The 17,992-nt window shown below is 38.2% G+C and overlaps 1 protein-coding gene across 1 annotated transcript in view; it reads right to left on the reverse strand.

Moving 5' to 3' along the window:
* slc8a4b (solute carrier family 8 member 4b) overlaps positions 1-9,560 on the reverse strand; it is a 59,776-nt gene extending 50,216 nt beyond the window's left edge. Inside the window, 2 exon segments of the mRNA XM_083541267.1 lie at positions 8,169-8,311; positions 9,056-9,560. The gene's annotated coding sequence lies outside the window, so the exon portion shown is untranslated.
* Positions 9,561-17,992: the final 8,432 nt, after the last annotated feature.

A 17,992-nucleotide genomic window follows, 5' to 3' on the forward strand; every position in this document is an offset into this window, starting at 1 on the left:
CAATACACAAAAGGTTTCAGACTGGTGAATTTAAATGTCTGTTTTAAAGTGGTTTCAAGTGATTTCAAATCAAGATTATACAAGAAATAAATTCTCTATAGACTAAGTATTGAACACCTGATATTTCCAGCCATATGTGCTTCTTCTACAAACTGATACCACAAAGTTGGAGGTGCACAATTTTATATCCCCTTCACTTGAACTGAAAATGTCCCTGTGCACAAAGCAATAAGATAAGAGTAACATGGGTTGGAGTGGAGGATCTTGAGTGGCCTGTTATAGAGCTCTGACCCTAATAATCTGGAATGCTGACTGAACCCCAGGCCTCCCAAACCTAAAATCAGTACCTGAATTTATAAACACCCTTGTGGCTGAATGAGCACAAAGCTCCACAAGCACACTCCAAAACACACTTTAAATCTAGAAGAACATCTTTTATAAAAGCAGGTTATTATAATGGCAAATGGGACTAAATGTGGAATAGGATGTTCAAAATGCACGCAAGAATCTTGTGGTCAGGTGTCCACAAGCTTTTGTCCATATATATTAACCTCATGAATGCCTCCTTCAATCTGCACTATTCCTCTACTCCTCAGACTGATCTTATAGCAAAAATATTGTATTATAATATTCAGTATATACAATATATACACTTTTATATTCAGAGTAAAAATACAATACACTGATTTAACATATACACCTTGGATTATAAACAGTATATATTATTTGAAGGTTTTATTTTATTGCTGATGTTTTGTGCTGCCATGTTGTTTTGATGTCACACCATAAACAGGGTTTAAGGTTTAAAGGACATGATCCCCATTTACTCTGACAAGAATGAAAGGTTGCAAACAGTGTTTTTTAAAAAACTTTCTTTAATATAATTTATTTAAAAGAACCATTCTTTGCACTATTTGCTGTACTATGTTAAAAATCTTCATTTTCCCATTGCTCATTTTAATAAAATTGTAAAAATAAATAAATAAATTGAATAATATTTCAATTGCATTATTCAAGCACAAAGAAATCAAATGGTATTAAGAAAGAAAGGTGATTTATACTTGTCGTGTGTAATTTACAGCACAATGAAATTCGGTCTCTGCATATCCCAGCGATGTCAGGAAGCTGGGTTCAGCCATGATACAGTGCCCCTGGAGCACAGAGGATTAAGGGCCTTGCTCAAGGGCCCCAAGAGTGGCAGCTTGGCTATACTGGGGCTTGAACTCCTGACCTTCCGATCAGTAACCCAGAGACTTAATTACTGAGCTACCACCTGCCAGAATCATTTATCAAGGAAATCAAGGTTTTTTTTAATTAGGCCATTCTGCAAAGTGTAAGACTACATGTTCTCAACACAGTTTTTACAAACAGGAATTAATACTGGAGAATCATGTAAAAATAATAACCATAGAAATGTGATTAAGGAAAGATTTTTTTCTATGCAGAGCACATAATCCAGACACTAGTCTCCAGTGAGAATAAAACAGAGAGCAAAAGACACTGAAAGCAACTTCCTCTTTGAAAGCTATAATTGGAGCTGCTGATTGTGGAGCTGCCGGTGATGTGATAGCAACACACAGCGCTAAACGCTGCCTTTGATCATGCTAACCCGTGCGTTTGAAGCTGAGAAGCTCTCATCTGACAACACACATGCATGCATATACACACATGCTGTACACCAAGTGTACAGAGATGAGGGTATTGACATACATACGGGGGGGGGGGGGGGCAGGAATGCAGTATATGCTGCTAGCACAGTTTAAAGAATTAATTACAGGGGCATGGTATAGGGTTGGTTAAAGTTGGTTAATGATTTTTTTATTGTGACATTCAGGAGACTTAGAAGTGTAACACAAAAATGTGTGCAAAGTCTTGTCTGTGGTGCTTTGTGACAGATTTGTGGACACGTATATACCACACCTATCTGTTGACCTTCCCTAAATTGTTCCCACCAATTTAGAAGCACACCATTGCACAGGACAGATAAATATGCTGGAACTTGCATGTGGGAAGTGGTAGCTCAGTGGTTAAGATGCTGGACTTGTTCAGCTGTAAAAACAAAATTGAGCTAATCTGCTAAATGCTGCAAATGTAAATAATTGCAAGTTGCTCTGCATAAGGGTGTCTGCCAAATGCTATAAATGTAGCCCATACCTGTTTCAGTGTGACAATGCCAAGATATGGCTTGCCAAGAGTGATTTCAAATAATATTAGTGTACAGAGTCCTGACCTCAACTACACTGAATACCTCTGGAATGTACAGGAATGCTCATTGCACCCCAGACCTCCTCCACCAATATCACTGCCTGACCTCACTAATACTCTTATGGCTGAATGGGCAAATGCTCACATGTATGCTATAAAAACTTAATGGAAAGCCTTCACAGATGAGTGCAGGTTAATAGAAAAGCAAAGGGACCAAATCTGTGGTCAGAGGTCCACAAACTTTTGGCCATACAGTACTTGGCATATATTTTGTTAAGTGGCTATAAACCTTTCTTATATATAATTAATGCACTTCAAAGCAGCTTTAAATGTATAAAATCTTCTAAAACACTAGGGCAATAAAACACATTTTGGAGGCAACTGGACAGTAACAGCTATAATCTTTGGTTTACTGGCATCTATTTTTGTAAACAATGAAACAAAATATTCCTCTAATTCAACATTTATGATTCTTTGCACTGCAGTATGTCATAAATTTGAGCTTTGTCTAGCTTATATAAAGAAAGGTGAAAGCTGCCAGCCTTGGCTGCAAATCTCCACCACTTCAAATCAATTTTTAAGACCCCGCCATGGTTTCCAATCATTAAACGTCACTGCCTAAAAGCCTCTCATAAAGCAGACTGGGTTTACAGACCCGAGATGAAGCCTACTAGGACAATCATCATGTTCACTCGCTTGTGGTGTCAATCGTCCAGCGATGCATGTGTGTAGAGCACACAGTCATCATGACTGAGCAAGTAGCATGAAGGCTGGTCTGTCTCTCACTTATTCCCACACACACACACACACACACACACACACACACACACACACACACACACACACACACACACACACACACACACACACACACACACTGTCAAATGAAACATATGCTTTGTGGACTTGCAGGATGTTCCTCATAATATGTTTTTTATCCTCTCTCTAGAACCAAATTTGTTCACTTTAACTTCTGTGACAGTCGTTTTGGATGTTGTGTGCATGCCAGTCAGTCGCTACAATCCTGTCTCTACCACAGAACTGTCTGAGAACATGAGATATAAGTAAGAGAACACTGCAGTTCAGCTGTACAAGTCCTCGGACTCAAGTGGAATTAATTAAAAGACCAGACAGCTATTTCACCCAACCTGAATGTAGCACCTTGGGCAGAAAATATCAATCCACCCTCCTTTCTTCTTCTTTTACCTCACTCTATCCCTTAAAGTCCTTCCTCTTATCTCGCCCCACATAGTACCACTTTAATTCTGCTGCTCTCCTCTCTATCTGTTTGTACTCCACTATACAAATCACATTCTTTCTTCCCTTGCCTTTAAAGCACTGCAACTCCAAGTTCTCTACATCTTCCTCATTCATTCTCACATCTATTTAATAATTTCTCCCCTACCTTTGCTCCCCTTTCACCTCTAGTGCCCATCATTGCCAGCTTTAATTATCAGCTTTTCTAGTCCTATTGACCAGACTTATAACTTAGATTATAAATTAGGTTGCACTTATAAATTTTGATTTTGCATTTGCAATTGTTTTTAATATTTTGTCGAAGCCACAGATTGATTGCCAGACTGATGCCCAGTGTCAATTATTGTATATCAGGAGTTGTAATAAATTAGAATTGTGAAAAATGTACAGTACTTCAAAAATACAAGTGTAAAGGATCATCTATCAAATGTCTAAAAGTAAAATATTCACAGCAAACTCATCAATTCACATAACTTGTTTTTTTTCTTTATTCGAGATAGATAGATAGATAGATAGATAGATAGATAGATAGATAGATAGATAGATAGATAGATAGATAGACAGACAGACAGACAGACAGACAGACAGACAGACAGACAGACAGACAGACAGACAGACAGACAGACAGACAGACAGACAGATGATAGATAGACAGATATTTAGATTGTAGGTCCTTCTTGTCTATCAGCTGACTTAACTGTTTTTTACTACACACTGAGTTGAAGGAAATCTCCACCCAGAAAAAAAATGCAATATGCGTACGTTTGCATGTGCTAGTTTCTTATCTGGTGCTGTATCATTGTTATTTCCATAGGAAGTGTGCAGATGTCCACAACGCAAGGCAGTTAAATGGGTTTTCAGAAGCAGATCTGTGCTTTTTGGTGGAGGATCCTAAAATTGCAGGCTTTCATTCACATAGAAGTATTTCTTTCAAACCATGTCTTGATTGAGCACTTCTATGCATCACTTTTGTGCACTCAGGTCTACAAAATGGTAGGCAAGAGGAGTAGTTTTTATTATTTTCCTGTAGTACTAACACTCAAATGTCAGGATGCAGGGCATGTCATTGTGAAGAAATACCAGCAGACCAGGAGTTGTTCTTGTATAAGACGTTTTTACCCATGCAGGCAGCACAAGCTGTGAATTTTTCTAAAAGTACTAACAACAGAAAATGTGAGATAACAGCAGTGCACGAGACCTGAAAGTCAAATTTTCTACATCGAAAACAATAACAACTCTTTCCCCATCAAAAAAGTAGAAACAGTACACAAAACAGAACCTACTGCATGCAAACCTGAGCATCAATAGCTTCTACACCTGATGTGAAACACAATGTTTGGTTGAAGCAGTATGGACCTTGACAAAGAGATAATTGGAAATAACAAATGTTCATCAAAAAATTAGGCTCAAATGTTCCCAAGTCTGAATATTCACCTAAGAAATATGTGAAAACTACCTAGATGATGCAGTTGCATGCAAGTTATAGTAGATACTCAGCTCACCTAGTTAGTGAGCTACTGTATGAGAAGACAACATTCTGAAATCTGTTTATAGATGTGGAGGTGAAGTGCTGCTGCATCCGTCTCTTTCAGTAGAAATGAAGAAAAGGTTAAAATCCCACTAGTGCAAAAATCAGCAAGTAGTTGGATACCATTGTGGGAAACATATGAATATAAAGTTTAAACTAAACATAAATTCAGTTCAGCAGTGAATTTCAAGATTAGTCTTGTTGATTGTGTGTAAAATACTGATATTCTTTAGTGCAACTATGTGTATTTACTTTGTGAATTTTATGATTTATCTACCATTGCATTACCGTTGATGCAACCCCACACAAAACCTTAACTGGGTTTGCTGGCTTTAGTGATGTTTGAATGATGATAGCTGCAGTACTGACAAGTCATTCTGTAATGCAGGCCTTCCTTAGCCAAGCTTCATTTCCTCCTGCCATCTATTTTAATTACTTCTTTTCTCCCTGCAGGCTAAATAAGAATGTGCATACATTTCCTGGCACTGTTGCCATATTAATGAAAAATTTGGCATTGGCTCCAATAAAATTTCTGCAAATTTTAAAAGCTTAATGAAGAAAAACCTGTGGAGTGTGTTCACAGTTCATTTCATTTCTGGCATGAAAAATCCATCTTTCAATCGAAGGATTATTCTGATGCACCAATTTGAATAAAAAAAAGGAAGAAAATATTACAGAATCCACATGCTCACAAACTATGGATACAGTTGAGGCGGAGTGATTCGGTGTCTGTGTGATCTGAAAATTTTTATAATACCATATTTGTGATATCATCTGGAGCTGGATATGTGAAGGGGCCACGTTTTCCAAGCGCAAAGAGATACTTTCTCTACAGCTAGGCCCTTTAATACAATTACAATATAAGTCCTAATCATGATAATTGCTCAATCAGGAGTTTCTCATAGGCATTAAATCAAGTTTAGCTTTCATTTGACCCAAGCATATTCCAGGGTTTTTACTAAAAAAGTAGTACTTAACAAAGCTAGCTACATTCATCATCAACAATAGCATGCTAAAGCTACTGACTAAAGCTACACTATGAAAAAAATTAAATTAAACTTGGATTAATAATAGAAAAGTAGGTTTTAATCATGTTAGTTTTGAAACTTATTAACTGATGTCCATACTCCTTTTACTATAGGTGGAGGCTAAAGTTATATCAAACACCTAGTATGAGTTATCGTTTTCATTCAACATAACCATCTTTTTAATATCATTTAGACTAGCCTGCAATTACTATGCTACCTGCACTGTGCTTAAGAAAATAAATTTTATGACGTGTCATTGCCACACATAAGAAATGATTAAAAGTTCACCTTCTTTTATGCTGTTGTTTGTTCATTTAAAGCATAGGTTTTGCCATAGTTTTCAAAAATGGGTACAGAGATTTGTCTTCCTATATATTTTCATATGAGGTCATGAATAAACAAATTTAGCTGTTTCACATATGTGAAGTTCTAGTCTGGAGTCTACGTGTACAACTTGATGGACCAATCAAATGAAAGAAAGGAAGAAACCCATAGGAAGGTCAGAGAAATGTTTTTACAAGCCATCCTCCTATGAAGGCTTTGTATCTTTTTCTGATCCCTCTTTAATCCAGTCATTAAGAGAGGATCTGCTTCAGGCACTACAGACCCACTGGCCCACACACACGCACCAACACACACATCAGCGTGCATGGATGCATGTCTCTTTCTGATACCAGAGTCATCAGTGCAGAGTACTGAATATATTGGGTAATGCAGGTCAGACTTCAATTCCACTGTGGATTAGGAAAATCTAAAGTGTGTGACAGCACGAGGGTGAAAGCGCTGGAGGTTGATAAGTGGAGACTTGACAAAAAAGCAGAAAGGTACAGGGGTGAGGGGAAATAGGTGCTATCTGTAGTGATTTTGGGTCATCGAAATTTTGACAGTCCCATGATTGAGATGTGTGAAACACTAAATATATCCTTCACATAAAGCGAACTGCAGCCTATTACCAGACCATAAGGAAAAATCCACTGGAGCAAAAGAAATATGTCTAGTGGTCAGTAGAAACCTCAAAATTTATTTCACACATGATAGCACAAAGTTCAAGTAATTTTTTGGAAAGTGAAAAAAATACACAGAGCAATCCAATTGGATAGTGCTAACTTTTACATTTATGCTATTTGTTTCTCTGCACACCGTAAATGAAAGAATCCAGTTATGGTGCAGAATGTCAGCTTTACTTTGTGATTTGTGTACGTGACGGCCACAGCTTTTTTATACACAGTCTCCCTGTTTCAAGGGACCAAAAGAAATTGTCCAAATTGTAACATAATATTAAGTGAAATGTCAATGTTGAGTACTTGATTGTGAATCCTATGCAGTCATTGCCTGCCTAAAGACTGTATTATTAAACTATCACAGACATCACCAGACTCTGTGTGGTTTGCATGCTGATGCACTTCTAAGCCTGTAATGCAACTGTTTTCTATTCATTTTGATGTTTTGTCTCCTTTTGTTTATGATACACTGTATAACAGGCCATATTTAGGCTTATAGTGATTTCAGTAGTATGTTTCTGTAAACATTTAATATATATATCGCTGCACACATCAAGGATAAACTTAAAATGATAAGGAACAAACTTATAGCCACTAAATGTATACATTCTTTTATACAACTTCATAACCTTTTTAACTCTGTAAATGCTTTGAGACAATGTCCAATTTTGCTATATAAATAAAATTGAATTGAATTGAATTGAATTAAATTTAATTTAATTTAATTTAATTTAATTTAATTTAATTTAATTTAATTTAATTTAATTTAATTTAATTTAATTTAATTTAATTTAATTTAATTTAATTTAATTTAATTTAATTGCATTCATCCTGCTGCTGACTGGGAGTCGGCGTATTATTAAAGATCAACAAGTTATCTCTACTCTTAGCCATACATGCCCATGCTGCCCTTTCACTCAAATATACTGCCATGCTTTAGATTATATGCAGTTACCTTTTTTATTCACCATTTGCTCTCTTGTGTATAACCAAGATAATGACACACAATTACCATTATGACTGGGCTGTAATTCCTCTTTATATACATATTATGTATGCTGTATAGTGGTAATATTGTGTTATTGCTTAGCTGCTGCATTGTAAGGATTTTTTTTTACAATGCAGCCTTGTAAAGCCAGAAGTGCTTACCCACTGCTGGTCTGACAGAAACCAAAGTTCCACAAGGTAATGGCTTTGTTGTGGTCTATCTGGTGACTCGGTGACAGAAACCTGGTGCTAGGCAGTCATGGCTGGAATTTCTTTCTCTGTCAGTAGGTAGGCTTCCTCTTAACCTGCAACACACAAATACATTACTGTCGCTAAGAGAACAAGAGTTCCTAATTTTCCACTGAATTATGTCATGAAGGGATCTGATAAACTATTTATAACTTGGGTCTCATTGACACGTTTTTCCTTAATTGTACTCATGATCATTTACAATATTCTTCATCATTGCTGTATTAAAAAAGAGCATATCTACAACCCTTTACTTTGAAGATTTTTCTGTCTTTATCTGAAAGGGCAATTAAACAACAACAGGTCCATCACAGCCATGATCCCAAATCACATTTCAACCCTCGTAATGACATGCCGATTAAATGTCAGTGTTAACATTTAGTGAGCCGAAATAAGAGCAATCAGGTATAGTGCTTCATTAACACCTAGTTAGTCCACACTGGTGGAATGAAAAGTACCCATTTGTTGCTGCGGTACTCGTAATGGGACATCCTTTATTCCTTCAATATATAATCTTTATTATTTTTTACAAGCTTTAAAGATACACATGCAAAAAGAATAGCATCCATAAAAAAGGGCTACAACCCTTGTTGCTGTTTCCATAGTAGTGCACCGGAAAAAAAAAAAGAAAGGTTGCTTTTTTTCTTCAATATATGATACAATCACTTGTCAATGAAAAGGAAGTTCTTGTTGGTATGTGACTCCTAGTATACCTCCTTTCCCTAATGCAACATCCTAATGCAATGATGCTGGCTGTAGTCTAATGTGCACATATTATGCAATCCATGCGTTTGACCTACCCACTGAATCAGGTCAGAGATAATCCACAGGAGAGCTCTGAGGTGAGGGATGCACCTGTCTGTCGGTTCGGGTCCTGCTGTCTCTAGAGGAAACGCACGCTGTTGGGGTCTTGGCTTTAGTTATCTGGAGCTGATCCGTAGCTCTTTGCGTAGTTTCCCGAACACTACGGTATGAAGCAGTAGGGAAGAAAAAAAAAAGAATTATCTTCCGATTCAGAATCGATCGCAGACTCTGAGAATAATTTACGGCACCCTCTCGATGCGAATTACGCGCTCAGCCTGTCTCCTTCATCAGCTGAGTGAACGCTCCTGTCGCTCCTTTATAGCCGATAATAACTTATGCAAATGCCTGTGCCTTGGAGAGCTTCAAGCTCAGAGAAGAGAATCAGGAACTGCAGACACTGAAACTGAACGGAGTGGGAGATGTGTGTGTGTGTGTGTGTGTGTGTGTGAGAGAGAGAGAGAGAGAGAGAGAGAGAGAGAGAGAGAGAGAGAGAGAGAGAGAGAGAGAGAGAGAGAGTGTTCTCCGTTAGCATCATTTTGCCTAGTGTGAATAGAGATGGGGCGGGACCTTAACTTCAGATATTTTATTACGTCAGAAAAAATGCTAATGACTGAAAGTTAATTGAATTCCACTATTATACTGATGATTCTACACCTCATGATGGCTGTGGTTATCAACTCTACAGTAATTGGTGAGCCCATGGTTTGGCTGTGGTGAGGTTTTCACTGGTAATAATGGTTCATTAATGAACAGGGTGATGTATTTGTCAACACTGGGCCAAATCTGGAGCTTATCCAGGAAACATTGTTTGAGAGCTTGGCATATAACCTATATGTAGGAGAACATGCACGAACACATTCACCCACTTTTATATCCAGGGGTAATAGAGTTGACTGATAGTTTAAAATATTGTTTTATTTTTGTTACAATTGTATTTGTTATTTATTTATTAATAAAACAAATACTTGAACAAAATCAAATGACAAATGCCAAAGGTAGTAGCAAGAACTAAATAAATGGTTAATGTCAGGTTAAACACAAACAGTAAAACCATTGACAAGCAACGAACAACGTGGATTATCTTGTTACAGTGGCACCTGTCAAGACATAGAATATATTTACAAAGCAAATTCTCGAAATCTATACCTAATTAAAGTGTTGACTTGGCTTCCGAATTTAGCACATCTCTATGAGACAGAGCATCTGTTGGATGTGCTGGACAAACAAGTCTGATTCATAGAGGCCAACTCACAACATGCTGTACCTAAAGGACCTGCTGCCAGGAACCACAGCACACCTTGTGTACCAATGTTAACCGATTAGTGCATGCTGTTAGGCCAGCCAACCTAATATCCTAAGTTGGAAAATTTGTATTGTGAATGCAAATGATTATTGATCATTCAGATCTATTGTTACCAGCTTTAATGGATTAATTAAAGGATACATTTAGTAGAGCTTTAAACAAAAAATCACATGCAACTGTAGTCTATAACTTAATAAAATAGTAAGTGTTTTAGGTGACATACCATCTTATATATTTTGCCAGGATGTGGTTTGGGAGAAAACAAATGTAGTAGATCCAGGCTACAACATGGCAGCTTGTCTCTGTAGGGCATGTTTCCTCACCCTTTAATTTGAGTTGGCTATTATGGCTCCATCCAGCTGGGAAACATAATGCAGAAAAGTGGCCCAAACCTCATGGGCTATTAGATCAGAGACAACCTGCCTGTGAGGACTGAATAACCAGTCAGAAATTGGCAAAAATAGATCAGTGACAATTATCTGAATAAAGTCTTTGGCATTCATTTCTCTCCCTTTTTAGTACTGGTATATTGTGCCAGTGGAATAAAGCACAGTAAATGCTGCTAAAATGTGTATCAGCGGTCAAACTGTAATTATTTAAAAATGAACTCGCCTCAACAGCTAGTGCATAAATGTGGCTTTATTATTCTACTGGCACCAATACATTTCTATGTTAACTGCCATTGGGTGTTGCGATTCATAATAGCTGATGAAACAGCTAGGTCCTGTTCTGCTGGTCAAATTGTGCTGATCCCAAAACAGTAGTTAAAATGCTTTCGTTAAGAGAATATTGATCAGGTTTGTCAAGAGGCATGATTAATTGTGAAGTGTGACTTACGTTATTGGGATTAATGACCTGACTAAACCTATAAACTTCAGCCTGGAAGGTGCTTGTATCACACAATTAGACCTAAGGTAATAGCTTAAGAATCAATGATGAATGGATTACAATTATTTCCACTTCAACAGGCTTTGCACCACACGCACAAGCACACGCCTGCGGACACAAAAACAAGCCTGGCTTGGTGTTTTATGTTCAGTTTTAATATCCATACACATTTGAGTCATACAAAAGATGTCTAATGAAAAGGTGTGTAATCATACCACAATTTGAACTGATACATTAATTTAACAGGCAATGATCGAAATGACTCAAGGCAGCATGTGATTGTGCGTTATACATGTGGCAGTCAGCTAACTGGAATTCTGCACAGTTGGTCACATTTCGATCAGAGGCAATTACACTGAATCCGATCATAGCAGATAAAGTGGTATCATTAAAAAAAAAAAAATTGTCTTATGAACTGACATCATGTCATGTTAAAGGTCACACCCCAACTGTATAGTGAGCTACAATCATTAAAATATGAAAAAATGTTGTACAAATTGTATTTCATATTATTATGGTTATATGATCCAGGCAACGAAGCGCCAATGCTTTTCCTTCCCATTTAATGTTATTTACGTATGACAACAAGAACAAAGGTTTAAGGATTTTGCTGCCAGAAGTTCTGCCATCTTCTATGGGTACATGCAAATCTACCTGCCTCACATGACAGCTGGTAATACTACATTTCATCTGAATGGCTAAAGATATCATACCATCAAATACACATAGCATCCATGGTGGTAAAATAACTCCCATCTAGCAATCCACCCACCCTTTCATTACAGCAGGATGTGATGGCTAAATGCACTCCATTGCACATGGGCCACATGTGAGGATATGAAACCACATTACCACATTAAACGACACACCAAGGGAGGAGGAGATAGAAATGGAAAGAGGCAAGGTAATGACATAGGCTAAGACAGAAAGACAGAAGGAGCTATGGAGTTCTCCCTGTAATCTTATAAGAACATGGATGGAGGTCCTACTGGGTGGAACCGACAAGAACCTGTTTGCAGCCTTAAATTTTAAACCAGCAGTAAGCAAGTTTAGTCTAGTGTACTTAGTAGGCGTGGTCTTATTATGGGTTTACTCTAATATGAATAAATTAGTTATAATGTTCTCTTCAAGTGTATGTCTTAAATAATGACAAGTCTTTGACGCATTCAAAAGCCAACTTGACACACATTGAATTCAGCTTGACAGTTTTCTGCACTAAGTGCTAGCCTTTTACTAAAAGAATGGAGCAGGTCAGATTTCGCCGCTACCGTAAGCATGGACTCCGCAGTAGGTGGGTCGTCTGCCACTATATCCAGAAATATCTGCGTTAAAGGCTACCCTCTGGAAGGGTGAGGCAGGCTGCGTATGTGTATAAATGCCTGATAATTGCATGTGTCTAAAAGCAGAGAACATCGCAAGCTTTGCGCTCAACCACAGACTGCAGACACATGAGAGAGAGAGAAGAGTGTTCCACCTCTACAGCTCAAGCTACATTAACTAACCACAGAAACTAAAGTCTGTAGTTACATAGACAAAAAATAGCCTGTCTTTGGGACATGGACATGGAGCAGCAGATTTGTAAAAAAAAAGTCTAAAGTGTGCAGCCCAGGACATGAATAGCCAGTGGTTTCTGTTTTCAGGAATCTGTGTGAGAGCAAGAAAATCCTCTTTTTGCATTATTATGATGAGTTGCATATTGTACAGCGAAAGAATATTGATATCATTACAATTGACAAATTAGCAGTCATGTGTCATTTACTCGTATATAAAAGGTAACAATAGGGCAAAATAGCAGTAAAGGAGAATGGCAGTTATTGCACAAAATAAATGAAGAGGAAAGAAAGAATAAATAAAAGGAAGTAAAACTAATGTAACTATTAATCCTAGTAATGGTGACTGAAATAGCCTACATGGTCTAATTAAGAATAAAGATTGAGAATTGAAGGCGCAGACTTTCATTTCGTAAACTGAGTAAACTTGGCATTGTGGTCCTTGTCATATAGTGACACCAAGTGGACACTGAGGAAAAGAGAATTTTTTTGTCGTTTGTTTACCTTTGTTACAGTCCTTGAGAGTGTACAATGTAAATATTAGATGTGTAATAATCCATTCAGATAAATGTGCAAATAATCAGGCTGCTAGAGAATCTTTGACAGATTGTAAGGCATTCTGATATTAACTGACTAAACTGATCTGTACTAACTATATATAAATATACATTAATAAAGGATTGGCTAGACACATGAAATAATGGTTCAAGTTGCGTACTAACACAACATCATCATTCACATTATCTTAATGAGTACTAGCCGAGCTGAATCACTGCTCTAACATGCATAGCTGCATTGCATTCTGGAGCTTTGAGTCCAATACTTCATTAGTAGGCCATCGAATCAGTGGAATATGGTGGGAGGCAAAATGTGGAATGTGCTACAGTGGACAAGCAACCAAAACCTTAACGTTATCATTGAATATAGAGATCGCTGAAATTGCCTCTCTTGTTAAATGCTGTTGTAAGTCTGCAAGCAATGCCTCCAGTGCAACTGCAGCATTAAAATCACACAGGGAAATACAACACAAATGAGCAACTGTGCATCAGATGTTTCAATACAGACATTCTTAAATTCTTTACATGTCCCTTCAAATGTGTCAAACCTCAGATTTTCTCTCATTTCTATCAATACAGCATAATTTACTGAATAGAGATGTTAAGCTTTGATTCATTGTTGTACCCAGCGTATTTGTTGTGTATTATTTGCATTGTTGCCTTGTGGATCTTTAGCACATCTTTCACCCAGAAAAAAAGTGAATGTAGCTTCAGGGTTGGGCTGCGAAAAAGGGAACAAGGCTGCTGAAAAGTCAAGTCAGTGTGAACTTTATTGTCATTCAACAGCTAGGATGTGCAATTGTGATATTTAACAAATAACAGCCAAGACAGTTAACAAATAGACAGCAAACTTGACAGTACTGAAAAGTATCAACATAGAAAGCACAATAGACTGAAAAATATCAAATATAAGAAATATTGCACATAGTTTTACAGATTCATAGGTTTTATTAGACGATAAATAATCACATTGCTTGGTTAAGTGGACATGTGGCAGGCATGTCAAGTCGTACGAGGCCATTTTCTCGTGACCTTGACACAACAAGAGTCGTTTTCACATGATCACGACTTAAACTTTTCGCAGTCTTTATATAACAAGAGTTGGGTTTTTTGTGGGTGTTTTTGTCATCACGACTTTATTTTCTCGTGACCCCAATGTTTTCTCGTGATCATGACATAATTTGGATGGAAACAGAAAATCTAGCGACTTGTGAATGTTTCTAGGGTAAAAAATGGAGTACAGTTTGGCGTCTAAAAATCTATCATAAAGTTATCTGTTTTTTGAAAGAGGGGTGTCCCAGTGAAGAACCTGACAAAATGGAGAAAGATAATGAGGAAGCTAATTTTCTTGGAGAAAATTAAGAAAGAAAAAAATATGATAATTCATGGCTTTTTATTACTTCCGCAGAAAAGAACGCATGTCTTTTCTAGTAGTTGCAGGGTTTCATTGGCATGTTTACTTCACAAACTACCACAAGTTTGCAGTGAGCACCGCAAAATCATGGTAGTTTGTAAACAGGAAACAGAATTGACTAGTTTACCCCTCTACTCGTTAGTTCGAGTCGTTCGATCACGCTCATGTGCAGTGCATTACATAGGAAACAGAATTGAGTAGTACATCTCATGAGTCGTGGTTCCTTTCAAGGTGTTATGAGGAAGAAACCTTGAGAGGAACCAGACTCAAAAGGGGAACCCATCCTCATTTGGGTGACATCAAGAGTGTGATTATAAATCTTTCAACAATACAGAACACTGGAGAGTGAGACCTAACATGAGTACTGGAGTATAAGTAATGTTCTTTCTACAGTCTTCTACAGTCTTTATGGTTATAATGCCTGTTGTTGTCTTGATTTGAATTGACTCTGGACTCTGGACCCCGGTTTTGTGGGGTTTGGTCCGAATCTTTACTTTATTTTTACAGATAATTATCACGAGTCACGTCAAAAAGAAGAAAGAAGTAACAACATCATAATTTGTCCCAATCTACATTTTCATTATTGGAACTAGTCAAAAGTTCATGTACCAGAATCAGGTTTATTGGTTAAGTGTGTTGGCACACACAAGGAATTTGCTTCCAGCTGTTAGTGACTCTCATAATTACAGACATAAATAACACTATACATTTAGCTTGGACTATACGAGACAAAACAGATATTGTGAGACAATATAGACAGTTTTAAATAGGGATACAGAGTATAAGACAGATGTATGTATGTAGACGTTGTTGGGGGATCTGCTTATTGAAAAGGTGACGTTATGTTATTTCTTATCTTCTTCTTCTTCTTTCGGCTTCTCCCATTAGGGGGCGCCACAGCAGATCATCCGTCTCCATACCCTCCTGTCCTCTACATCTTTCTTTTCGGCTTCTCCCGTTAGGGGTCGCCACAGCGGATCCTCCGCACGTTTGATTTGGCACATGTTTTACGCTGGATGCCCTTCCTAACGCAACCCTCCCCAATTTATCCGGGCTTGGGACCGGCACTAAGAGTGGCTGGGGATGGTTCCCTGACCGGGAATCGAACCCGGGTCGCAGCGGTGGGAGCGCTGCATCTTAACCACTAGACCACCAGGGGACCTCTCCTGTCCTCTACATCATGGGCGTAAATTTAAATTAACAGTAGAGGGGGGGGGGAACAATAAATATAAAATTTCTTATGAGCAATTTTTGAAGGGGGACACAAATAATACAGTCAAGACACAGTGTCCCCACAGTGAAAAACTTTGCTTTTATCAGTATTATTGTAGCATGGAGACTGCGTCTTATGGTTATTTTCAAAGTTTTTTTCAGGTTCGATGACAAAGCAAAACAAGGAATTAAAAAAGGGTTAACATTTTATTTAAAATTAATTAAGACACTTAAGAACAGAATAGAAATTGATTATAAAAATACAGTGGGGTCAGTTCGGATGTAGCACAGTGCTCATTTAGTAAATGCACAGATAAACAATATGCTAATTGTGTGTTAATGTTAAGTTAACATTATACCAAGTCGTCCCAAATAAAACACTGCATGAGAAACTGGTTTGGTGTGTTAGTTACAGTGCACTATGCTATAAGCTATTGTAAACAAGCTAACATTAACTAGATAAGTCATATTTTAATCTCTAATAGAGCAGATTCATGAGAAATTACATCGCTAATCAGCATTTTTGCCGCAACTAATTTATGAATGAGTCTGCATCTACTACATTAAAGAGAATCGCTTTATTTAAAGTGAATAAAATACCCTAGTTAAAGGAGTTGAACATTAATTGAGTCGCAGACACACACCTGACTCGTGTGTGTAGAGTAGGTGAGATGAACACACACCTGACTCGTGTGTGTAGAGTAGATGAGATGAACACACACCTGACTCGTGTGTGTAGAGTAGATGAGATGAACACACACCTGTCTCGTGTGTGTAGAGTAGATGAGATGAACACACACCTGTCTCGTGTGTGTAGAGTAGGTGAGATGAGATGAACACACACCTGACTCGTGTGTGTAGAGTAGATGAGATGAACACACACCTGACTCGTGTGTGTAGAGTAGATGAGGTGAACACACACCTGACTCGTGTGTGTAGAGTAGATGAGATGAGATGAACACACACCTGACTCGTGTGTGTAGAGTAGATGAGATGAACACACACCTGACTCGTGTGTGTAGAGTAGATGAGATGAGATGAACACACACCTGACTCGTGTGTGTAGAGTAGATGAGATGAACACACACCTGACTCGTGTGTGTAGAGTAGATGAGATGAACACACACCTGACTCGTGTGTGTAGAGTAGATGAGATGAGATGAACACACACCTGACTCGTGTGTGTAGAGTAGATGAGATGAACACACACCTGACTCGTGTGTGTAGAGTAGATGAGATGAACACACACCTGACTCGTGTGTGTAGAGTAGATGAAATGAACACACACCTGACTCGTGTGTGTAGAGTAGATGAGATGAACACACACCTGACTCGTGTGTGTAGAGTAGATGAGATGAGATGAACACACACCTGACTCGTGTGTGTAGAGTAGATGAGATGAACACACACCTGACTCGTGTGTGTAGAGTAGATGAGATGAACACACACCTGTCTCGTGTGTGTAGAGTAGGTGAGATGAACACACATCTGACTCGTGTGTGTAGAGTAGGTGAGATGAACACACACCTGACTCGTGTGTGTAGATGAGATGAGATGAACACACACCTGTCTCGTGTGTGTAGAGTAGGTGAGATGAACACACACCTGACTCGTGTGTGTAGAGTAGATGAGATGAACACACACCTGACTCGTGTGTGTAGAGTAGATGAGATGAACACACACCTGACTCGTGTGTGTAGAGTAGATGAGGTGAGATGAACACACACCTGACTCGTGTGTGTAGAGTAGATGAGATGAGATGAACACACACCTGACTCGTGTGTGTAGAGTAGATGAGATGAACACACACCTGACTCGTGTGTGTAGAGTAGATGAGATGAACACACACCTGTCTCGTGTGTGTAGAGTAGGTGAGATGAACACACACCTGACTCGTGTGTGTAGAGTAGGTGAGATGAACACACACCTGACTCGTGTGTGTAGATGAGATGAGATGAACACACACCTGTCTCGTGTGTGTAGAGCAGATGAGATGAACACACACCTGA

Source organism: Silurus aristotelis (genome assembly GCF_946808225.1).
Source record: "Silurus aristotelis genome assembly, chromosome: 5".
Classification (NCBI taxonomy): domain Eukaryota; kingdom Metazoa; phylum Chordata; class Actinopteri; order Siluriformes; family Siluridae; genus Silurus; species Silurus aristotelis.